The sequence below is a fragment of the Gadus morhua genome, chromosome 8, assembly GCF_902167405.1.
Source record: "Gadus morhua chromosome 8, gadMor3.0, whole genome shotgun sequence".
NCBI lineage: Eukaryota > Metazoa > Chordata > Actinopteri > Gadiformes > Gadidae > Gadus > Gadus morhua.
This window is the reverse complement of record NC_044055.1, coordinates 28,059,148-28,081,867: the sequence shown is the minus strand read 5'-3', so window position 1 is coordinate 28,081,867 and position 22,720 is coordinate 28,059,148. Positions and strand designations below refer to the sequence as shown.

General features: G+C 42.6%; 1 long non-coding RNA gene and 3 other non-coding genes across 4 annotated transcripts; 3 read left to right on the top strand and 1 right to left on the bottom strand.

Moving 5' to 3' along the window:
• Positions 1-13,968: 13,968 nt before the first annotated feature.
• LOC115549648 (uncharacterized) lies at positions 13,969-14,424 on the bottom strand. Its single transcript, XR_003977800.1, has 3 exons — positions 14,375-14,424; positions 14,202-14,297; positions 13,969-14,078 (listed from the first exon to the last, which is right to left on the bottom strand). It is a non-coding gene; the product is annotated as an uncharacterized LOC115549648 (long non-coding RNA).
• A 2,791-nt stretch (positions 14,425-17,215) lies between these two features.
• Positions 17,216-17,288, top strand: trnav-gac (transfer RNA valine (anticodon GAC)). Its single transcript has one exon. It is a non-coding gene; the product is annotated as a tRNA-Val (tRNA).
• Positions 17,289-17,525: 237 nt separating this feature from the next.
• Positions 17,526-17,598, top strand: trnaa-agc (transfer RNA alanine (anticodon AGC)). The gene has a single exon. It is a non-coding gene; the product is annotated as a tRNA-Ala (tRNA).
• An 894-nt stretch (positions 17,599-18,492) lies between these two features.
• On the top strand, positions 18,493-18,565 carry trnav-aac (transfer RNA valine (anticodon AAC)). Its single transcript has one exon. It is a non-coding gene; the product is annotated as a tRNA-Val (tRNA).
• The last annotated feature ends 4,155 nt before the right edge of the window (positions 18,566-22,720 follow it).

Here is a 22,720-nt window from a genome sequence, read left to right as displayed (position 1 = left end):
ACCTGCTTTTATATTCTCATTTAATTTGATGCATGTTGACGATAGGTTGTTCCCATACACCCAAGGTGTCAATAATATACACATAATTCGAAATTGGCCGACTGGTTTATTGATGGATTGATTTTAAGTAACAATCTTGCGCTTAATCCACTCAGCATCATATAATAATATTGCAGTCAAGAATTTCACAACAAATGTGTGAAGAGAGATCATATGTCATGCGTGGTCCGGAAAATATGTAACGTTTAATAAACAAGCCATCACTGAAAATAATATTGCTGGGGGTTCCTTTTAATTTCCTTTTCATTCCAATATTGACAATTTAGTTTTATGGGTCTGTTTAAGTTTAGCCTAACAACAGTGTCACATTATGCGTCTCGACAACAATAACGCATTATTGAAGTGCATTTAAGATCACGCATCCCGATGTTCAAATCCACTTTGAACTCGCCTCATATTGCAATATTACTTCTTGACTCGTGATCGCGTAGGCCTCATGTTGTTGCGCTGATTTGCCTCTATGTGCCGCCAACTGACAATGCAGCAGAAATGTGCGTAAGCCAGGCATTTAGTTTGCGTGGAGAACCGCACTTTCTCACGTCAAGTCAGTCTTCGTACATCCGAACGTTTGCGTGAGAAGTTGCTTACGCAGCTTTTTTGTGCGTAAGCAAGCTTTGTACATGAGGCCCCTGGTCTCTGGACAACAGATACATACTCACCACCATATATATTATATAACCTGATAATATAGCTACACTATATTGATATTATATATCATAACATTGCTATATCATATTTACGTGTATATATTCATGTCTTGCATAGTCAAGTATTAATTACTCATAGCATATATTTTTATATTAGATCTTTGTGCATGTATGTATGTCTTGCATTGCCAAGTATATATTATACATACATTTCATGTTACATTATATTATTTTGTATTATATTGTTTTATATTATACTATAATTATTGTATTATATCATATTATATTATATTATATATAACACTACATTACACATAAATACGTATTGGGCGGTACTACTACTACTACTCTTATATTATTATGCTGCCCTATTATTATGATTATTACTATGCTGTCATCATACATTAATATCATAATTATTATTATTATATAATACTACTATTAATAACAATAATACTGTCATTTCATCAGTAGCATCATAATTACCACTGATATTATTACCATCGATATTTTGAAGGTATAGGATTCTTTTATGAGTGACAAAGATTTCATTCTTGTTACATGAAACTCAAAAGTCAAAAGTCTGTATCCCTGATGATGTAGGAATTGAAGCACTGTTGCATTATTTTGAAACACGCCCTATTGAGGTATTACCACCGAATTAATTTCTGTTGTCCCTCACTGAAATAATTCTATCGAGAAACTTTTTCCAATATGCAGGAGCTTATTATCTGCAGAGGCCAGGTGTAAGCATGGGGAGTTCCTTTGGTCTCTGGGTATAGTTGTGAAGAACTGTACCATTGAATTGTTTGCAGAATCATTTTTCTCTTTAGATTAATCAAAAAATATACTCACCCACTTATCAATATCAGCTGTCATGGCAGACCAGTAGAACCTTTTACACACTGCGTCTCTTGTTTTGATGATACCACAGTGGGCTCCAAAGGCACTTGCATGGCATTCTTTGAAGATTTGGTTGGCCTCTTCTTTGTCATAGACAACCTTTCTGTTTTGTGTCTTCCCTCTCTTGTACAATGTTCCTTCTGTGTAGAATATAGAAAAAATTAAGTCCTTCATTGCAGGTCATAAATATGTTTGAAATAGATTTCATTAAATTAAAATGAGCTTTGATCTACAGTATATAGTGCATTATAGTCTAAATGGTCATGTAATATTGCATTGTTTACATAAGTTATTTACATGACTGGCTTTGCCAATATAACAACACCGCATAATGTAATAACTAAATTTTAATACTACTTTTTCACTTCATTATAACACATGCATTTTGTAATAATCTGACGCATTTTGCAATAGCCTATTTTCCACTCAGTAATTAAAGTATCAAGAACTTTTAATGTCACTTACCATCAATTATGAATTCCGATGCCCTTCTTCGAATTACAAATTTCTCTGATTTTGTAGCACCCTCTGGGTAGATACCACATGATTTATAATTAATAATTTCTTGGTAAATTTCTGGATTCATTTTCCTTGCAGGACAAGAGACAACATGGAGTTAATTGAGAATTTGGAAACTTAATGTAGGCTAGTAGTTAGATCGTTTAATTATTTTTTAAGTCCACAACACAATTTACATACCTTTTTTATAGTTTTTCAACTCGAGCGATGTTTCATTCTGGGTTCTCCTGTGCAAATTGGCTACTGAATTTGAGCCTTAATTGCAGGGGTGGAAAGTAGTTACATTTACTCACGTTCCTGTAATTGAGTAGTTTTTTTGTGTGCTTGAAATTTTTTAAAGGTCCCATGACATGAAAATCTCACTTTATGAGGTTTTCTAACGTAAATATGAGTTCCCCTAGCCTGCCTATGGTCCCCCAATGGCTGAACTTGCGTTTGGTGTAAAACGAGCACTAGCTGTTCTGCTCGCCTTTGAAAAAACGGAGGCTCAAGTGCGCTGATTTGGAATGTCTGTATTCATGACGTCATCAGGAATCTCAGCTCCTCCCCTTACTCTGCCTGGCCCACCCAGAGACGTTGGCCCGCCAATGAGACTCGACCGTGCGAGCGCCACACGTGTGTGTGTGTGTGTGTGTGTGTGTGTGTGTGTGTGTGTGTGTGTGTGTGTGAATACACACACTGTAACGCAAGTGTTTCTTGTCGGTTCTTTGACGTGTCTTGTATTTCCACAACGAGACTGTTGTGGGGGTTATCTGAGCCATGGTTGAGAAGGAATTGGGGGAAAGGAACTTTGGCTTTGACTGGCTGAAGTACATGAACTGCGACATGCCGCCGGTTGCCGCGAGGCACCATCGCCCGGCAGCGGGCAGCCGGCAGCAGGCAGCGCCCGGTTCAGTCGACTTCAGGTTGATGTGAAAGTGGAAGAACCAGAGACGTCGCAGAACCCGACAAAGTCGTTTGTGATTCATAATATCGTCTGGAGGCGCACACAGCTTTTGGCCGTGATAATATGTATTAAATGACCACCGGAAACTTAATGTAGGCTAGTAGTTAGATCGTTTCACCTCCGCCAGAGGCGGAGGTGCCTAAGCGCTGCCCGGCAACGATCCCTTTCTCCTCCTTGTCGCGGTTCAGTCTACTTCACATTGATGAGGACGTTGAAGAACCAGGAACGTCGGAGAACCCAACGCGGTCGTTTGAGATTCATAATATCGGCTCACACAGCTTTTGGCCGTTATAATATATATTATATGATATAGATATCTATGTAGGCTATATGATAATATTTAGATATAGAGCTCCAGGACTCCCGTGTGTTCTAGAATATTTACAGAACACGGCTAAAGGCTGTGTGCGCATCGCCATTACATCCACTGTAAATAGAGCGCATGGTACCGTGGCTGCAAGCTGCTCAGGGCCACACCCCCACCCTCCTCCTTGACCCGTCTCGCTCCTCCTCATTTGCATTATAGCTACAGACACCAAAACAGTGCATTTGGGGGAAGCTCAATGTGCGACTGGCTCGGAGTGGCTGTAACTCTGCACCACGGCTGAATTTCGGGAACGTCTTTGAATACTGTGTTAGTTGCCCACTAATACCTATATTAAAGAATACATAAAATAGCATGTCATGGGACCTTTAAGTGTTTTTTTCAAATCTATACTCTTACTTTTACTTTGAGCATGTTTATTTTGAAGTATTGTAATTCGCTACATTTTATATCACCCGCGTTACTGAGTAAAAATAAAAAAGGAAAGAAAATAAAATAAAAATCGCGGACAGCTTTTATATTTACGGGACAACACGGGAAACTACTGCAGTGGAAGGGAGGAGAGAAGAACTAACTTGCGCCAAAATCAAATGACAACGACGGCGAACATGGAAACAGACGACCGCAGAGACGATATGGAAAATAGTACAACCGAAGTGAACCCCTGGCCTTACATAAAAGACCACTTTGGTTACAAGAGCCAAAAAGGAAAAAGCATCATTATGCAATGTAAGATGTGTTTGCCGAAAGAAGTGAAATAGCATCATATAAAAATGCATGGCATTGCTAACGTTGGTTGCCAGTGCACTAGAAAGCTAGGTAAGTGTTAATCTAATGCAGGGGTCGGCATCCTATGGCACGCGTTCCACGGTTGGCACGCCGCAGAATAAACACTGGCACGGCACCTCAGTGTTATTACGATACTCACTTTATCTGTCCCGTTTAAAAAAAAAAAAAAAAAAGAAGCCGGCTTTTGTCTGCCGGCACTAGGACCCGGAGGACACCACTGGATTTGATGTTGGAGTGTGGCCATTGGTCAGGTTGCAGCGGGAGAATTTCAGATCAAATTGTCTGAAATTCAAGCGCACTGTCCGCTGTCTTCGTGCTGACATAAATTAATGACAGAGCGTGATATTGTGAACAATGGCCACACCCGCTGCAGCTAAAACTAGGCCATTCCAGTGCTGCTGGACACAAGAGTTTGGTTTTGTATTTGTGAAGGACCGTGCTGTGTGCATTTTATGCTGTGAGAATGTTGTGTGCAGAACGTCAAGTGTTAAGCGTCATTTTGAGACGAAGCACGAGAAGACTTTCAAAGACCAAGCAGACTAATTAGAGTCAATCAAACGTGCTGTGTCCAGATATGAAAAACAAGCTTGCTCCTTCAAGGTTTTTACCACTGCTAAAGATCACGGGACAGAAGCAAGTTATCGCATTGCGCATTGCATTGCAAAGCATGGGAAGCCGTTTACAGATGGCGAATTTATTAAGGAGGTTAACAACGGAGCACTCTGAGGCATGTTTGCAACTCAAAGTAGGCCTAACTAACTACAAGCCACAGATCACAGAGCTCAGTCAAGCAAAGCAGGGCCAGGGATCACACTGACTGTCTGGTAGGCATCTGATAATTTGATGTTGCCTCAGCCTACACTAGTTTTAGTTTAAATGTGTAGCTGTTTTTCAGTCTTTGAAATATTGATGTGGCTATTTTGTTAAGAATACAGATACTGTTATTGTTGAGAATAAAATTCCAGGTATATTGGAAAAATTTTAAAAAAATTGACATAATTTAACTTTGCGTTATTGTTGATAATGGCACACTAGATGAGAAGAAAATTTCAAACTGGCACTCCATGTCACAAAGGTTGCCGACCCCTGATCTAATGCGACACGGCGGTTCTCGCATATCCACGTCGTCTCCACAGCGTCCATTAAACACAGTTATTATGACCTTTTTTAAATCAAACAGCGGTCTTACTCACCTTTTAATGAGATAACATTCGAGTTTAACCAGAGGACGTTTAGTTTAGCCACTTGATTTTACTACTATCGCTATTACAGCTCTTGTTTTTACGAGCGCCCTCCTGTGGTGGCTGTTTCATGGCAGGATATTTTAGGCTTTATAAATCACATATCAACACTGTTAAGAGAATGATGTCCCATTCAAATGGCAACCTGTTTTAATGTAAATAGGGATATGAATCCATAGTTACATCAAAATTAACAACTGTGTGAATGTTAAAGTCATAGTACACTTGAAATGGGGTTGTATGAGGTATGCTTTCCTATGCAGAGTCAATGTATTACCATATTGGACGGCGCTCAGTACTGTCAATTTATATAATGTAAAAGACAAAATGTGATTTGAATTTAAGCTATGAATGTTAGTATTTTAAATGCGCTGTGTTTAATGAACACAATGTTGATTTACATGATTAAAACATTTGTTCACAGAGGAAACATCCATCAAAGCTGAAGGGGGATGATAATGTAGTGCATTAAGCTATACCTGTTTACAAAGGTTAAGGACTGTTTAGCCCTGAATTTTCATTGCAATTTGCAAAGTTTTTGCTACAGAGAAATAAAACTCTTCAGACACAAATAATTATCTTTTTGTTTAGTACGTCCATGTTGCTGAAACGGGAGCTTAAGGCTAGCCTACTTATCTCTTGAAAATGTATCATTCGACCAAGGTTTCTGTATCGATGCTGTGATGTGAAATCTTTGCTCCAAATTGTTTTTTAAAAACTTATCTAAAGTATAATGACACAGTATGCATCCATTCATGTGTGGTGACATGATTTGTTTAATTTTTACACTTTAATTTGTAAAGGTGTTGCATTAATTAAACAAAACTAGTTTGAGATTGATATCCCCTTGTCTATAATGCCCTACACAGAAGAGATCCCCGCCCCCTCCCGCTGTTTAAAAGTAACTAGTTACTTGTACTTTAAGATCATTTTAAATCAGCTACTTTTTACTTTTACTTAAGTCGATTTTTTAGACCAGTACTTTTACTTTTACTTATGTAAATTTCATCCAAGTAATCATACTTTTACTTGAGTAGAATATTTTTGTACTCTTTCCACCTCTGCCTAATTGGGATGTGACGCGGTCAGACTTCCTTCCAGAAGTTTCTTTAACTCTTTGACCTGTCCTGCAATGCTTCGCGCTACCACCTGCGCAGCCTCACTGCCTACCTTGCGTTTGAGTATACTGAATTTGCATTCAGTTGTAAAAAAGAAATGCTATCATGAAATGATATTTTCATATTTTCAGTATCCACAGATTTAAAATAAAAAGATAAGAAAATTTGCAATTTTAAAAGTTTAATTTATGGTTAAATTTTATAAATCACTATGTTCAGGGGCGCATTAACATCAATGGAGGCCCCTGGGCTACAGAACTTTGTGATTAATCCCTGCAAGATTAATTAAACATTTATTAATAACTGATCGGGAATGTATGAATGAGGGATTTGTGTAGAGACTAATTCTGAGTCAGAATATGAACAGTATGTGAGGGTTAATTTAATGCACTGTCATTTAATTTTTGAGTTTGAAGTGCCAGTTTTCTGAGGCAGTAAGTTGTTGATGGATGCAATTGTGTTTGGTTTACAGCTAATTCCAATAAATATGCTCTGTGAAGTGAACAGTGAATATTGTCTCTCTATTTGATTATTTGAAGTACCTGACAGTAATATTGCAAATGTTGCCATTACATTTTCTGTTGATTGCATTTGAATAATAATCGTTTGTTCTAAAAAGTTAGTATACACTATTTATTTTTTGTTTAATGTTATTCAAGTCTTTAATGCTTGTCTGAGCCTCCTTTCCTATGGAACAGAGGGGGAACAGTATCTGACAGTAATATTCCAAGCTGTCAGGATGCGTTCCCCCTGTTCTAAATGGTCAAATTGAATGATGTCAGCCTGAAAATCACAGCACTTATCTGTTGTGGGGAAATAGGTCAGCAGTATGAATTTGAAAGATGTGTGAGCCTCCTTTCCTATGGAACAGAGGGGGAACAGTATCCGACAGTAATATTCCAGGCTGTCAGGATGCGTTCCCCCTGTTCTAAATGGTCAAATTGAATGATATCAGCCTGAAAATCACAGGACTTATCTGTTGTGGGGAAAGAAGTTAGCAGTATGAATTTGAAAGATGTGTGAGCCTCCTTTCCTATGGAACAGAGGGGGAACAGTATCTGACAGTATTATGAATGAGCACACTTCCTTCCAAAAGTCCATAACATTCTAAATGAAAAGTCTCTCACAAAAATAATATTTTTTATTGATAGAAATCTACAATACAACATCTTCAGATAAAACTCGCTAAAAAAAGTCAGTTTTGAACCTTAGCTCTCTCCAAAGTGCCTCTGTGGTACGAGCACAGCAGCTCGTGGGCGAGCTTTTTGTGTACGCGCGCTTCCTTCGCCCTTCGGGTAATTCGGACGGGGGCGGGGACTAGGGGAAACGCATCTCATGCTCAACAGAGAGCCGTGACCTGGTCTTGTTCTTCATGTACACAAGAGTGGAGAACGCCAACTCACACAGGTAGGTGGTGGGGAAATGAAGAAGTTGGTCGATAGCGTGGTGGGAGATGGTTGGATATTCTGACGCACAAACCAACCAAAACTGATCGAGTGTGAGCTCACTACATTTCAGTTTCAGCGTGCGGTCCGCACGGAGCTCTGCGCTTTCCTCTCTCTCCTTCATAGTGAGCTTCTCGGTTGAGGACTCGGACTCCTGGTTGAATGGGTCTCGGATCCAGTCATTGTCCTCGATGTCCGCCACACGTGGAAAATAGCGCTCAAACCTCTCTTTTAAGGTCTGAAGGTGTTCGGCATATATAGCGCGCTCACTGGCTGCCTGTGGCGCAGCTGATGCCAGCGGGAACATGTTCATGGAGCCCTGTTCCAAAGCCTCGCGCCACAGGGTCAGTTTGCCCATAAAGCCCCAAATCTTGTCTGTGGATGATAAAATGTTTTCATTCCTGCCCTGAAGCTTGGCGTTTAACTCGTTGAGATGCCCAAATATGTCTGCAAGGTAAGCCAGCCTGGCGCACCAGCTCTCATCCGCGAGCCTGTCCTTATGTGGGACAGCGTGTTCACGTGAAAATTCCAAAAGCTCTTCCCGAAGCTCGTAAAAACGGGATAAGACTTTCCCCCGAGACAACCATCTACCTCTGTGTGGAGGATCAGGCTTTGGTGGTCGGCTCCCATCTCAGCGCACAGCTGGGAGAAAAGGCGAGATTTCAGGGGCCTTGATTTGATGTAATTCACCATCTGCACAGCCTGATTCAGCACCTCAGTCAACTCCGGGGGCATGGTTTTGGCAACTAATGCCTCTCGGTGCAAAATGCAGTGGTTGGTCACTATCTGTGGATTTTGTGCTTTTACCTTTGCAATAAAGCCTCTCACTCTCCCCGTCATGCATGCGGCACCATCCGTGCACAGACTGACGCACATACTCCAGCACAGATTGTTTTCTTTTAAGTAGTTATCAGTTACCTTGAATATTTCTTCTCCTGTTGTATGGCTTGCCATTTCTTTACAGAAGAAAAAAGTCTCTTTAATAGAGTCACCGTCAACATACCTGACGTTTGCCAGGAGCTGGGCAGCCCCACTTATGTCGGTCGATTCATCTATTTGAAGAGAAAATCTGCCGCTCGCCTGCAGTTTCTCTGTTAAATGTTGTTCAATGTCTTCTGACATGTCATCTATTCTTCTTTTGATTGTGTTATCAGATGCCGGCACCTTGGATAGCTCATTTGCGGCATCTGGACCCAGCATGACACCTGCAATTATTTTGCAAGCAGGGAGGATGAGTGTCTCCGCTATTGTGTGAGGCTTCTTTTGCTTTGCAATAAGCTCCGCTAGCATGTAACTAGCCTCCATGGCCTTTTCAGACACTTTCACACAATCCAACAAACGGTCTTGCTGCCTCTGGTTCAGATCCCGCGCTCTTTTGAAATAGGCCAGGTTTCTCTCAGCGTGGAAGGGATGTTTGGTTTCCAAGTGCCTCTTCAGCTTGCTTGGAACCATATTAGAATTAGCTAACTTCTCCCGACAGAGGACGCACTCCGGCTGAGGAATGTTGACATCCCCGGTCCAACTGAAGCCATAAGACAGGTAACTTTCATGATACTGTCGGCTGACAGTTTTTTCCCTCTTTTCTTTCGGTGGGACTGGGTTGTCGGACTCGACAGTCTCTGCACTGGTGGTTGGTGGTTTGCTCCGCACGAGAAAGCGCTCCATTTTCCTTCTTGTTTATGTTTTAATGTTGTGTTGACCTACTGCCTTTGATGTGTCACAGTCTAAATTAAATTCCCACCTGCGCGAACAGCGAAATGTGGGATCCTCTTTGAGGATTTTTTAAATAGTTTTTAGATAAAGAGTTTGCCTCTGTATTATGGAATGAGTGCATTCAAAGTAGCATATAGTAAATTAAAATAATTATTTTTGTATAGTTGTATACTATATTGCAGTAGGCTATGGTTGTCACAAAATCCCACGGCACACTTGGACTTGCCTCACGGCACACCAGTGTGCCGCGGCACACAGTTTGGGAACCACTGACCTAGATAATACTAAACAGCAAAAAGGTCCAACACAAAGCCATGCAGAAAGGTCAAACAGAAACGCAATAATATCTTAAATATATTTATTAAAATGGTAAAAGATAATTTAGAAACATGCAAAGACACACAACACACGAAAACCAGTTACGTATTAAAGAAAAAAATAACAAACAGGCAAGGGAAACACACACACACTAGCCACCCGCCAACCTCCCAAAAAAATAAAAAACAAAACATCAGTGACGCAGATCAAGGGACCTGGGCCAGGCGCTGAACCCCACGCCGTCCGCCGCCTGCCAGAGATGATTTATAAATAACACAAGAAGCCATGTGCATTCCAGTGCAATCACCAGAGATGAAGCAAACTGGTTTAAAAAAACAACAGCACTGGTCCAACCTGCCAGTTCCCCCGCCGTCTCTCCCTGACTTCTGGTCACCGGTCCCCTCCTCGTCTGGGAGCTCAGCATCATGCTCGTTAAATTCATATCACATCACGTCAGGGACAACATGTTCAGGCACTGACTTACTCTTACATTTGAGCTTTTGTTGAGGGCCCTCCAGGACTCCAGCCCCTCCCCAAGCCACCACCCCCTTCTAGGGCTTGAAGGGAGAAAAGAGTGCAGGGACACTCTCCCTAGTCCTACGAGGGTAAAAGAACAAACACAGATTATGCAACGCAGAAATCAATTAAATCATTGCTACCATCCCTGAGATTTACTGTACACCAAACAAAACCTAAATAGCTGTCGAGATGAAAGGCTTTTAAAAGCACACAATTTTTAACAACAATATAAAAAACTACTAATAATCATAACTACAAAATGAATTTCCTGCAGAAAATGCGCCACATGTGTGCGTTAGTCACAAGCCTAGTCCTCAAAGATTTTGTCATAAATGTACATGTATGAAGTACAAACAGCCTATATTTTCACTAAGGGTTTAAGATTAAATGATGCAAATAAAGTAATTAAATTAATTGAGATATGTCTATATTGTTATCGTGGATATTTTATCAAAAACACTCCATTCCTTTATCCTTAAGAACCAGCAGTTGGCTGAGTGGTTTGTTGGGAAAAATAACCTGCTGCGTACATCACATGTACATTACAAATATAGCTAACTCCTACCCTAGCCTGATGAGCACATCACATGGCAGTCACATTACAATATGGTCAACTTTTAACACATAACACAAACATGATAATATAGTCAGGTCAAGGCCAGAGCCAAGGCCCCATTTCCCAAGCAGGCAAATGGTAGACACTCAGACAATGAACCAGTCATCCTCAAGAACGGGAGAGCCACATTAATTTATCACACAGGAGACACTTTGAAGCTCTCCCCCGTTAGGAAGAACACAAGAAGATACACATTCGTATACTAGGGTCTTGGAGCCAAGGTCAAGCAAAAACACACAGAACCACACACACCTCAAACGCACACACCTCATCGACGGGAGGATACAGCATAAGACTGTATCACACAGAGACTCTTCATCTTCTTCTGAAGCAGACCTTCCACGGAGGCGAAGCTCTGGACGAACCATCAGCGCTGATTAGGGACTTAGACATATTCGATTTCTCACGCTTTATGACTGTATAACCGTTGCCACTTTACTTAATAAATCCAAGGTCCTCGTGCCGACAGACTTTATTACCTCTCCGACTCATTGTATCTGGTCCAGTAACTAGACAGACCGTTTTTCCCCTCAATAGTACTGACCACTGGTGCCGATGATCACTCTGGGCCGTCCAACATCAGAAGAAGCTACCTGAGGGTTTGGACAACCATGAAGGCAGGGCAGGACAAAATTGTTCCTCACCCTCTCCATGATTGCATGCTCCGGCTTCCAAATTAAGAATGGGTGGAGCTGAAAATATTTGGGCGAAGGCAGTGGAGCAATATTGTGTATGAGCTCAGGCTGAGGTGGATAGCGCCACAGGGTAATCATGTTCATTGGGTGACGTACTGGACGTGACCCTGGCCACAGACCCAATGTCTCAAGCTCAGTCTTCATCCAGATCTGCTGCTGATGGGAGCAGTTCCACTGTGCAACATCCTGATTGTAGCCTGGGGCTGCTGGCTGCCTGACAGGAGGCGCAGGACATGGTGGAGCTGTAAAACACAAACATATAAAACACTACAGAATATTCAGAGTACAAGGAAATAAAATCGAGCTCTATATCAATGGCATGGTAAACTAGTGTTACAAATTCTTACCTTCATCATGGACAGTGTCTCCCTGTGCTTCAACAGGGGCAATACTCTGTAGGGATGATGTTTCTAGGATGGTGAGATACAAACAGGAAAGTGTTGGCAACATGTGCTTAAGATATTATTTCTCAGAGCATTTAAGAAAATAAAACATTTACTTTTACAGGGTAACCGCGGGGTCTTAAAAGTCTAAAAAATGTCTAAAATTTCATGTTCCTAAATTAAGGCCTTAAAAAGTCTTAAATTGCGTTACCCAAGTCTTCATTTTTTAAAGATGGTCTTAAATTTCCTACTAGGATATGTTTTCGTAGTCAACCGGACTGTAACACAAGGGGAAAATAGGGGGCATTTTGCGTATCGGGGTTTTGCGTAACGTCAGAGAACGTCTCATTTATTGGAGTATGCGCGAACAATACTTTGGGTTTTCGCGCCGGCAATCTCAACAAACATAATCAGTCGAGAGGAGACGCCACATCATGGGGAAGCAGGGCTCTCAAGTCTCACGCATTCGGCGTGAGACACGCAATTCGACCCATGCACACGCTCACACGCCACACTTCGTATTTCTCACGCAGAGAAATTACCAGGATAGCGCCCACCAACTTGCGCCACTATTTAACAGTGGAACAGGTAGGAATCAAATGGGTTCCCCTTAAGAAGGGTGACCAGACGTCCTCTTTTGCCCAGACATGCCCTCTTTTTGAGACAAAATAAATGTGTCCGGGTGGAATTTCAAAATCGTCCGGGATTTTATTAAAGCCTCATACATGTTCACATTGAATTTGCGTTGCGTTCCTCTGGGTCGGTCACAAACTACTTAAGCTACGCCCTCCCCACCTCAGTTCTGTTCGCTTTGCATTGCTGGAAGTGAGTAGGGGGAGTGGTTAAGTAGAGCCTTCAGATTGGACTGTTTGACTTTAGAGTTACCGTCATGTTTTGTATTTTCTTTTTTGTTGCCATTATTGTTTTATAGGGACAAACATTAACAAATTTCTCCTACAGGGGATTGATGAACTTCTATCTATTGAACAGAAAGAAACACTTGGTCATACTTTACACACTTTACCACAGCATGGGCCGACTGAATGCCACAGATATATTTTAAGCATTGGACTGAATGCCACATAAATATATAATTATGTTTTTGCACGTTTGCAACGTTTAAAAGTTCAGGGAAAAGTATAGCCTCTACTGGTGTTGCTTAGGCCAATATCCTTTTGAGGCAGTGTTGTTTCCGAATATTAGTGTTAAGGGCCTATAATGCTTACTATCATACATTAGTCACCATGTCTGTGGACGGATTAGGGTTATGGTTCGGGCTGGCTCCATACATTACGAAGGAGTTAGTAAAAGAGGTCAACGAGGCAAGTGGTGGATTCATTGAAATGGTTGAGGAAATTTGAATGCTGAGAAATTACAGCAATTTGAAAAGAGTTTGTTTGTTTATATTTTATATTGTGTGTTGAAAGTTTGATATTTAAACCAAAAATACAGCTACACTTTCACACCATCACTTTGTGTATTGTTTTTTTAATCTGGGTACATGGTCTTAATAGACATCAGGCCTCTAGACTTTGAGTTAGGCCCTCAGTTTGGCTCTTTGATTGGTGAGTGCACACTTATCCTTTGGCACATTCATTAATGTATTGACATGAATGTTTCATATGTTCCAAAAAAACATGAATAACATATGCACGACTGCGTTTTACGACTGCTTAATGGGTGCGATGTAGGTCTTAATTTTCATTGAAGTGGTCTTAAAAAAGTCTAAAAAAAGTCTTAAATTTGGGTTGATCAAACCTGGGGAAACCCTGTTTTAGGAAGAGATGGACCTGCTCTTATCACAGACTCCAAAGGACTGCGGGAGACTGCCTTTCTGTGTGCTTTGGAAAAAGGTTGTAACAAAACATGAGCACTATATATAAATGAATGAAAATGTGATTAATCAGAATGAAACTGATATTTATGTGAGATACACTGGAGGTATAAGAGCACTACTGTCATACTTTGTTTCACCACATCGGGCTCCTGCTCTCTTATCCCGAGCTCTGGGGCAATGGCGAGCAGCTGGGCAGGGACCGGCAACAGGGCCTTCGCTGTGGCTATGGGATCAAAAGGAAAATGTCATGCAATCTGAATGACATCCAGGATGAAGTGGGAAGGAAACAAATATAATAACCTTTCGCAGCAGTCACAGTGGGGTCATCCGGTTCTGCAGGTCTAGCAGCATGTGAACCTGTATCTAAGCCTCTGTGGTATTTCACACGCCAAATCCTTGAACGACAGCTTAAACGAAGCATGCATATAACACAAAACACTTACCATCATCCACTAATGAAGAAAAACCTTTTGTTGGATCCACAGCTGCTCTTCCCTGGACTGCTGCTGGTGGGCCTGAAAGCACAGGGGACATTTGATCAAGTACAGGAAGAGTTACGGTTTAACCTTTTATGATCCACCTACTTAGTCCGTTGTCAAATAAAGATTGAGACAGGTTCAACATCTGTCTCTCCAGTTCCTCATCCTCCTCCATTAAACCATACATTCATTGTGTTTTAGGTACATTAAAAGATCATGAAGTCAGTATTTGAATATTGTTGTGAACTGACCTAGAGTGCCTGATGTTGGGGTGGAGGCAGTAGATGTGGTGGAGGCAGTAGATGTGGTGGAGCCTTTTGCAGGTGTTGGACAGGAGATTAAACAAAACATTCATTGTGTTTTAGGTACATTAAAAGATCATGAAGTCAGTATTTGAATATTGTTGTGAACTGACCTAGAGTGCCTGATGTTGGGGTGGAGGCAAGAGATGTGGTGGAGCCTTCTGCAGGTGTTGGACAGGAGTCAGCCCTTTCCTGCTTGAGGATGTACTGCTGCAGGTTGTACATCTTGCTGTTTTTGATGCACTTTTGGCGTGAGATGTAGGCAGCATAACCATCTGCCCTGCTCTCCCAGATCTGCCTCCAGGTGGTTTTGGCCCTGCGACCAAAGCCGACAATATTGTCCCCCTCTGACGCCACTGGTTCAGTAGGCGTCCTGGAGATCAGGTAGTTCCTCAGGTCCTGTATTTCCTGGAAGCTCCTGGCATAGTCCAGAAAAGACAGCAGGCTGTCCTTACTGTGTCCCTGTGGGTTGAAGGTCCCGGCTCTCTCCTCATCGTCTACCTTTTTCATCAGGTAGATGGTGTAGCCAACATCGTTCTCTAGGAGCCACTTGAACGATTTTCCCTGGTACTTGCCGAACTGCAGCAGGTACTCTCCCATCACCTCCTGTCGGTCCGACACATCCCCTCCTCGCTGGATGACCACAGTGCGAGCGCTGGTCTTCACTAGCTCATGTTTCTCAGCGGGACTATTGACCTGAAGCCCAGGATTATGTTTTATCCTCATGGCCTCAGAGGATGGGTCCTGCCGCAGATGACCCGATGGTCCCTTCCTAAATGTCACCGTCATCTTTCCGGGGAAGAAGCTGATGGGATTCATGATTTCTTTTCACTGCAAAAAATAATTCATATTACATAGTTGTATATGATTATACAGTAAGAGTAGCTAGTATAAGATATATTGTAATGTAGTAATAATTAAAGCTAAATAATAATACTGTTATATTAACAGCATTATTCATATCAACATTAATGAGCATTTGTAATGAGTCTAGTGGGTTTAACCCACGTAAATTCAGTTTCCCAACTCTTAACTGAGACAATACTAATCCCCCTTCAGATAGTAGTCAGAGAGTATCGATTAATGAGGGGTATTTGTATTTATAAATATATAGATAAAGATATTTCAGTGTGACGCTGACCTGACAGATGGCTCTTACAGTGTGTAGGCCTACACAGTAATATTATTTAGAAGCTGTTGTAACATATAACGTTACGTATAAAAGTGAATATACGAGTTAAAAACAATAGGTCCAACTTACAATTGAAAAGCTAACTTGTTGTTAACTTGGTGTCTCCTGGCGAAAAGTTAACTTGTCCACGGATGAAAATAATTGTCAACTCTTCCAGAACGTTCAACGCCCGAGAACGTTCGATGCTGTCTTTCACTCAGAAAATAAATCATCTCCTTACTTCTGCCGAGGGGGGAAACGGCGCCACCAAAATCCCGCTTGTGGCCGGAAAAATATTACATCCGTAGTGATAAGAACTACCATAGAGAATGAATGGGAAAAGTTAAGGAAGTTAAGGACGACTAATCTCGGCTCCCGGTCCCCGGTTCGAGACCGGGCGGAAACATGGTCAAAGTATTTGTATTTAGCGCTCGCAGTTGAGAGCATAGACTGTATAAAAGTTAAACTCTAACTCTAGTTGTGAGAAGTTCTTAGCAGTGTCTGGGTATCAACCTCCTTTCCTGTTTTGCCAAGCGTTACTGAGTCTTCTACGTGCACCTCTCCAGCAAGGACTTCTGGGGTAACTGTCTCATCCTGGATCATCTAGCATGCAGTGGACGGTTCGTAGCCATTAGCATGTCGTGGCGGGCTTTGACCGCTGTCGTTACAACTTTACAATTGAGGCCTAGCGTGCTAGCATTGTTCCCCGCTGTAGCAGATGGGCGAATGGATGTTTAGGATAATATGTTTCAAATATGTATGATATAACCACTTACATTCACACCTGACCACTCTGACCCTGGTTTCATTAAATGTTGTGAACTAGACTGGACGGTTGATGACGGGATTCTGATGGGTTGCCAGATTAACGGTGAATGTGTTTCCGTAGTGTAGTGGTTATCACGTTTCCCTCACATGCGAATGGTCCACGGTTCGATACCGGGCGGAAACAGCATTACTGTTTCGAGGTATACAAAGTTAATGTTTAAATTCTCCTGCTTTACTATCAAGTAGCTATTTGTGAATAGTCTATCTTGAACAGAACCTTCAGCAGTGACTACGGGGCACCACGCCACCTCTTCAACCGAAAGCCTCGTCATATTATTAAGTGTTTAAACCTGTGCTGAAAACCTGTTCATGCGGGAGCTTCTGATGACAAAATTGTCTAGGGTTTTGCTCATTCTAACAGGTTTCCGTAGTATAGTGGTTATCACGTTCGCCTGACATGCAAAAGGTCCCTGGTTCGAAACCGAGCGGAAGCAGTTTCTTTGGTTTGAGATATACAAAGTTAATGTTTAAATTCTTCTGCTTTACTATCGAGCAGCTGTTCTGGAAAAGTCTGTCTTGAACAGAACCTTCAGCAGCGTCTTCCTGGCACTACGCCACCTCTTCAACCGATAGCTTTGTCATATTATTAAGTGTTTAAACCAGCGCTGAAAACCTGTCCATGCGGGTGCTTCTGATGACAAAATTTCCTAGGGTTTTGTTCATACTGAAAAGTTTCCTTAGTGTAGTGGTTATCGCGTTCGCCTAGCACGCGAAAGGTCCCCGGTTCGAGACCGGGCGGAAACATGGTCAAAGTATTTGTATTTAGCGCTCGCTGTTGAGAGCATAGACTATATGAAAGTTAAACTCCAACTCTAGTTGTGAGAAGTTCTTAGAAGTGTCTGGGTGTCAACCTCCTTTCCTGTTTTGCCTAGCGTTAGTGTAGTGTATAGTAGTGGTTATCACAGTGGTTATCACGTTCGCCTTACACGCGAAAGGTCCCCGGTTCGAGACCGGGCGGAAACATGGTCAAAGTATTTGTATTTAGCGCTCGCTGTTGAGAGCATAGACTATATGAAAGTTAAACTCCAACTCTAGTTGTGAGAAGTTCTTAGAAGTGTCTGGGTGTCAACCTCCTTTCCTGTTTTGCCTAGCGTTAGTGTAGTGTATAGTAGTGGTTATCACAGTGGTTATCACGTTCGCCTTACACGCGAAAGGTCCCCGGTTCGAGACCGGGCGGAAACATGGTCAAAGTATTTGTATTTAGCGCTCGCAGTTGAGAGCATAGACTGTAAGAAAGTTAAACTCTAACTCTAGTTGTGAGAAGTTCTTAGAAGTGTCTGGGTGTCAACCTCCTTTCCTGTTTTGCCTAGCGTTAGTGTAGTGTATAGTAGTGGTTATCACAGTGGTTATCACGTTCGCCTTACACGCGAAAGGTCCCCGGTTCAAGACCGGGCGGAAACAGCATTACTGTTTAGATGTATACAAATGTAATGTTTAAATTCCCCTGCTTTACTATCGAGCATCTATTCGGGAAAAGTCTGTCTGGAACAGGACCTTCAGCAGTGACTACTGGGCACCACGCCACCTCTTCAACCGATAGCCTCGTCATATTATTAAGTGTTTGAACCTGCGCTGGAAACCTGTTCATGCGGGAGCATCTGATGACAAAATTTTCTAGGGTTGTACTCAAGCTATCAGGTTTCCGTAGTGTAGTGGTTATCACGTTCGCCTAACACGCGAAAGGTCCCCGGTGCGAGACCGGGCGGAAACATGGTGAAATTATTTGTATTTAGCGCTCGCAGTTGAGAGAATAGACTGTATGAAAGTCAAACTCTAGTTGTGAGTTCTTAGAAGTGTCTGGGTGTCAACCACCTTTCCTGATTTGCCTAGCGTTACTGAGTCTTCTACGTGCACCTCTCCAGCATGGACTTCTGGGGTAACCGTCTCATCCTGGATCGTCTAGCATGCATTGGACGGTTCGTAGGCCATTAGCATGTCGTGGCGGGCATTGGCCGCTGTCGTTACGACTTTACAATTGGCCTAGCATGCTAGCATTGTTCCCCGCTGTAGCAGATGGGCGAATGGATGTTTAGGATAATATGTTACAAATATGTATGATATAACCACTTACATTCACACCTGACCACTCTGACCCTGGTGCCATTAAATGTTGTGAACTAGACTGGACGGTTGATGACGGGATTAAGGCCCAATCCCGTTTCTTTGCTCACTGTCTCAACCCTACATCTCAACCCTAACCCTCATTGCTCATGCTCATTGCGACCCCTAACCGATCCCCTACCAAATGGGACAACCCTACCCTGTGACGTCATCATGGCCTCCCCGTGCCCCCTAGCAGATAACCAGACCCCTGGTAATGTTACAAGAGACAGACTGGCTGCCATTGTCTCGGGCAACGAGCAAGACCCATTGTAAAGATGTTTAACCTGAAATGGTATTTATATTTTGGCCTAGTGTGAGTGCACCCTTAGATAATAATCGGTTATGAACAAGAACACTTTAGAAGAAACACTTTATTTGAATAAGAAATACTGAACAACACATCTAAAAATACACACACAAGCATCTAAAAATACACACACACGCACACCTAAATATACACACACACACACACACACACTCTCTCAGCTTTTGAGAGAATGGTGGAGAATCACATCTTCTCCACCATTCCGCCAACTTTGCCTCACTCTCCTCATGCCTCGCCTGCTCCCTGGCACTCTCCTCTTGGAAGGGGTGTCTGGGGTGGTGGAAGAGGTGCCTGGGGTGGAGGAGCATGAGGGAGAGGTGGGGCGGCTGGTGGCAGTGGACTCAACGATGTCCTGAAAGAAAACGAATAAGAAGGAATTAGGAATTATATGCCAGAACTGGGTGATATGGCCATATGTTACGTACAATATATAATAGCTATGTACACAATATAGTACTGCCAAAAATTACATTGATTAACCATGTAATATTACTAATATAATATAATATATTAGTATATATAATATTACTTATAGAATGTTACTAATATAATATAATATATTAGTATCAAGCTTATTTTTAACCTGGAGTCACTAGAACATGGAAGATCTGGATATCATACGACATGATATCCAGCCCGGTCTTGCAGCCCGGCCGTCGGACTTTCGCGGGCCGCCCGACCCCGGTTCTCGGCCGGGCTGCAGAGCATGATCACGGGCTGCAGCCCGGCCGAGAACCGGGGTCGGGCGGCCCGCGAAAGTCCGACGGCCGGGCTGCAGGGTGGGCCGCCCGACCCCGGTTCTCGGCCGGGCTGCAGAGCACGATCACGGGCTGCAGCCCGGCCGAGAACCGGGGTCGAGCGGCCCGCAAAAGTCCGACGGCCGGGCTGCAGAGCCCGTGATCGGACTTTCGCGATCTTCCGAGAGTCCGCGGCCGGGCTTCGAAGACCGCGGCCGGGCTGCAGAGTATAATCAATAAAATAATTAATAGTTAATTACTGAGAAAACACTTACATTTGTGTTTTTCCAATCCTGTCGCATCTTTTCGCCCTCCATCTTGTCTAGGATATTTCTTGATTTTCCGTTTTCTCGCAAGGTATTGTGGGAGCAAGTCAGAACTGAAGCGCTTTGAGGGTGCCCATCGAAAATCTCAATTTTGAGGGGATGTTAGCCCTCCCCCTTACCCCTTAAGCTACATTTATACAGTATTGGGACATGACTCCACGGCGCGTGAACGCGCAACAGCGAGGGCTAGGGCTGAGATTTTCTATGTAGCAAAGGAATGAGATTGGGCCTTAGTGTGACATTTAGTGTGGCTCTATGATCGAAAAGAACCAAGAACTACTCATTTTCCTTTTTTGTTCCATCAGATGGGCTATGTTAAAAGTATATAGCTCCCAACGTGGGGCTCGAACCCACGACCCTGAGATTAAGAGTCTCATGCTCTACCGACTGAGCGAGCCAGGCTTACAATAGACAATACCAGACAACATTAAAAAAAAAAGACACACAAAAAAACCCTCTGCGTTAAATCTCCTCGACATTGATGCCTTCAAATGTTGATAGAAAGTAGCCGTATTTCATTCCCCACTGATAAATCACATATGATTGAAATTCTTGGGCCCCCTCCCTCTCAGTCCCCCCTGAATAATCTCCTTTCAACCCTTAAACTCATCTCTGAGCGTATGTAATCTCCTGGGTTCTGGAAACATGGGGGGAGCCACCCTAAAGAACAAGCTTTCCTCTCCCTGTGGCCCCCTTAAATGTTGTGTTGGTAAAAAAAAAAGAAGCAAAATATGGATTTCAAGAAGAAAAATATTTCCATGTTATGATCGTAAGACAAGGTGAAATGGATCCTATCTAATCTCCTAAATACTTCCAATTCCTAGAAAGCACTTAAACCAGATAGCTCTTCTTTCAGACAGTCCGTACTCAAGTCAGCGGGAGTACATGGTTAGAAGGGAAATGACAGAGCAGTTCTATCTTGATGAACTGCTTCTACTCTTGGAAACAAAGTCGATTTTTTCGCTTAACAAAGGTTACAGGTTTGGGCTAATGCTTAGCCTGGTGGTCAGTTAAAATCGGCTCGTCCCATCTTACCAAAGATATTTTGGTACTGTCCTTCTCAACACTCTCTGATCTCACTAAAAGGCTGGCAGCACGAAACAGCAATATCGACGAGATGCGCTATGCATAGAGAAGAAAGAATACCGACGTTGAATTTGCAACAAATTATTCTGAATCTGCCCATACATGGACACGGCAGGATTTTGCGGTTTTCACTCGCAACATCTGTGGCTGCTGGTAATTCAATCACAAAGAAGTAAACTCTACGGGGCTATTTTCAGCATTATGTTTTTTTTACGGCACAGCGACCCGGGGCTATTCCCAAAAGATCCGGGGCTATAGCCTCGAATGCCCAGGTCTAACGACGCGCCGCATTCAAAGTTCTCCGTCGGGATGTCGGATGCGCATTGCAATTCTCCGCCCGATCGATCTTATATGTTGACAACAAAATATTTGTAAATAGTTTTGTAAATAAACTTCCAAAATCCTATTTGGTATTTTATTGGTCCTGTGCAAAGTAAACAACGTACAAAGTAAATAAGGTCCAAAGTCAAACCGAGTAGCGTTTCCGGAAATGATTTTGTTAGAGGACCAATCACAGCCCTTACCGTCTCTGTTGCGACGACTGATAGTTAAAAAATATTGGATGCGCACGTAAACTACGGAGAGGTTCTCTGACAGGCTCTCCGTGTCTAAGTACAGCACTTTACGGAGGACTTTAAACTGGCCGGCCTCTGAACCTACCCCCCCCCCCCCCTAAATATTTTTTCATCGAATCTACACGATTCATGGAGGTCACCTATTTTGGTTTCAAAACGGCGAATTTCGCCGAAAGGTGAGTGATTTTCATGCCTGTTCTAGTTAGAAAATGCTGTGAGACAGGGGAAAACCGGGCTTCCCTGCACAGACGGACAGAACCAGTGGAATGCTGGATCTAAAATAAATGCTGGTCAGAGGAAGATGAAGAATGTATGCTTCAAACGACACAATAGGAAGGACCTCTACCAGCTGCCATCAACTGCACAGCCATCCTCTACCACTCCAGAACCAGCACAGGAGGTGAGACTCTTTGGAAATCATGGAGAGTGGAGGAAGAACGCACTTGCCTCACCAATGGCAGAACTTTTCAATTGCCCTGGGAATAGCCTCCTACAAGTCTGCCTTAATGCTGATACCTCCAACATCACCGATCCAATACCATGCCCACACCTCCATCTCCTAACCCATGATGAGCACCACACACCACTGGCTTGTGTAAAATGCAGAACCTTCTACAATCAATACATTGATATGTCCACACCCCAGCTTGAGGAGATTGAGAAGGTTACAAAAGCACAGAGCAAAGAACAGGTCTGGCACGATGCACGGAGAGT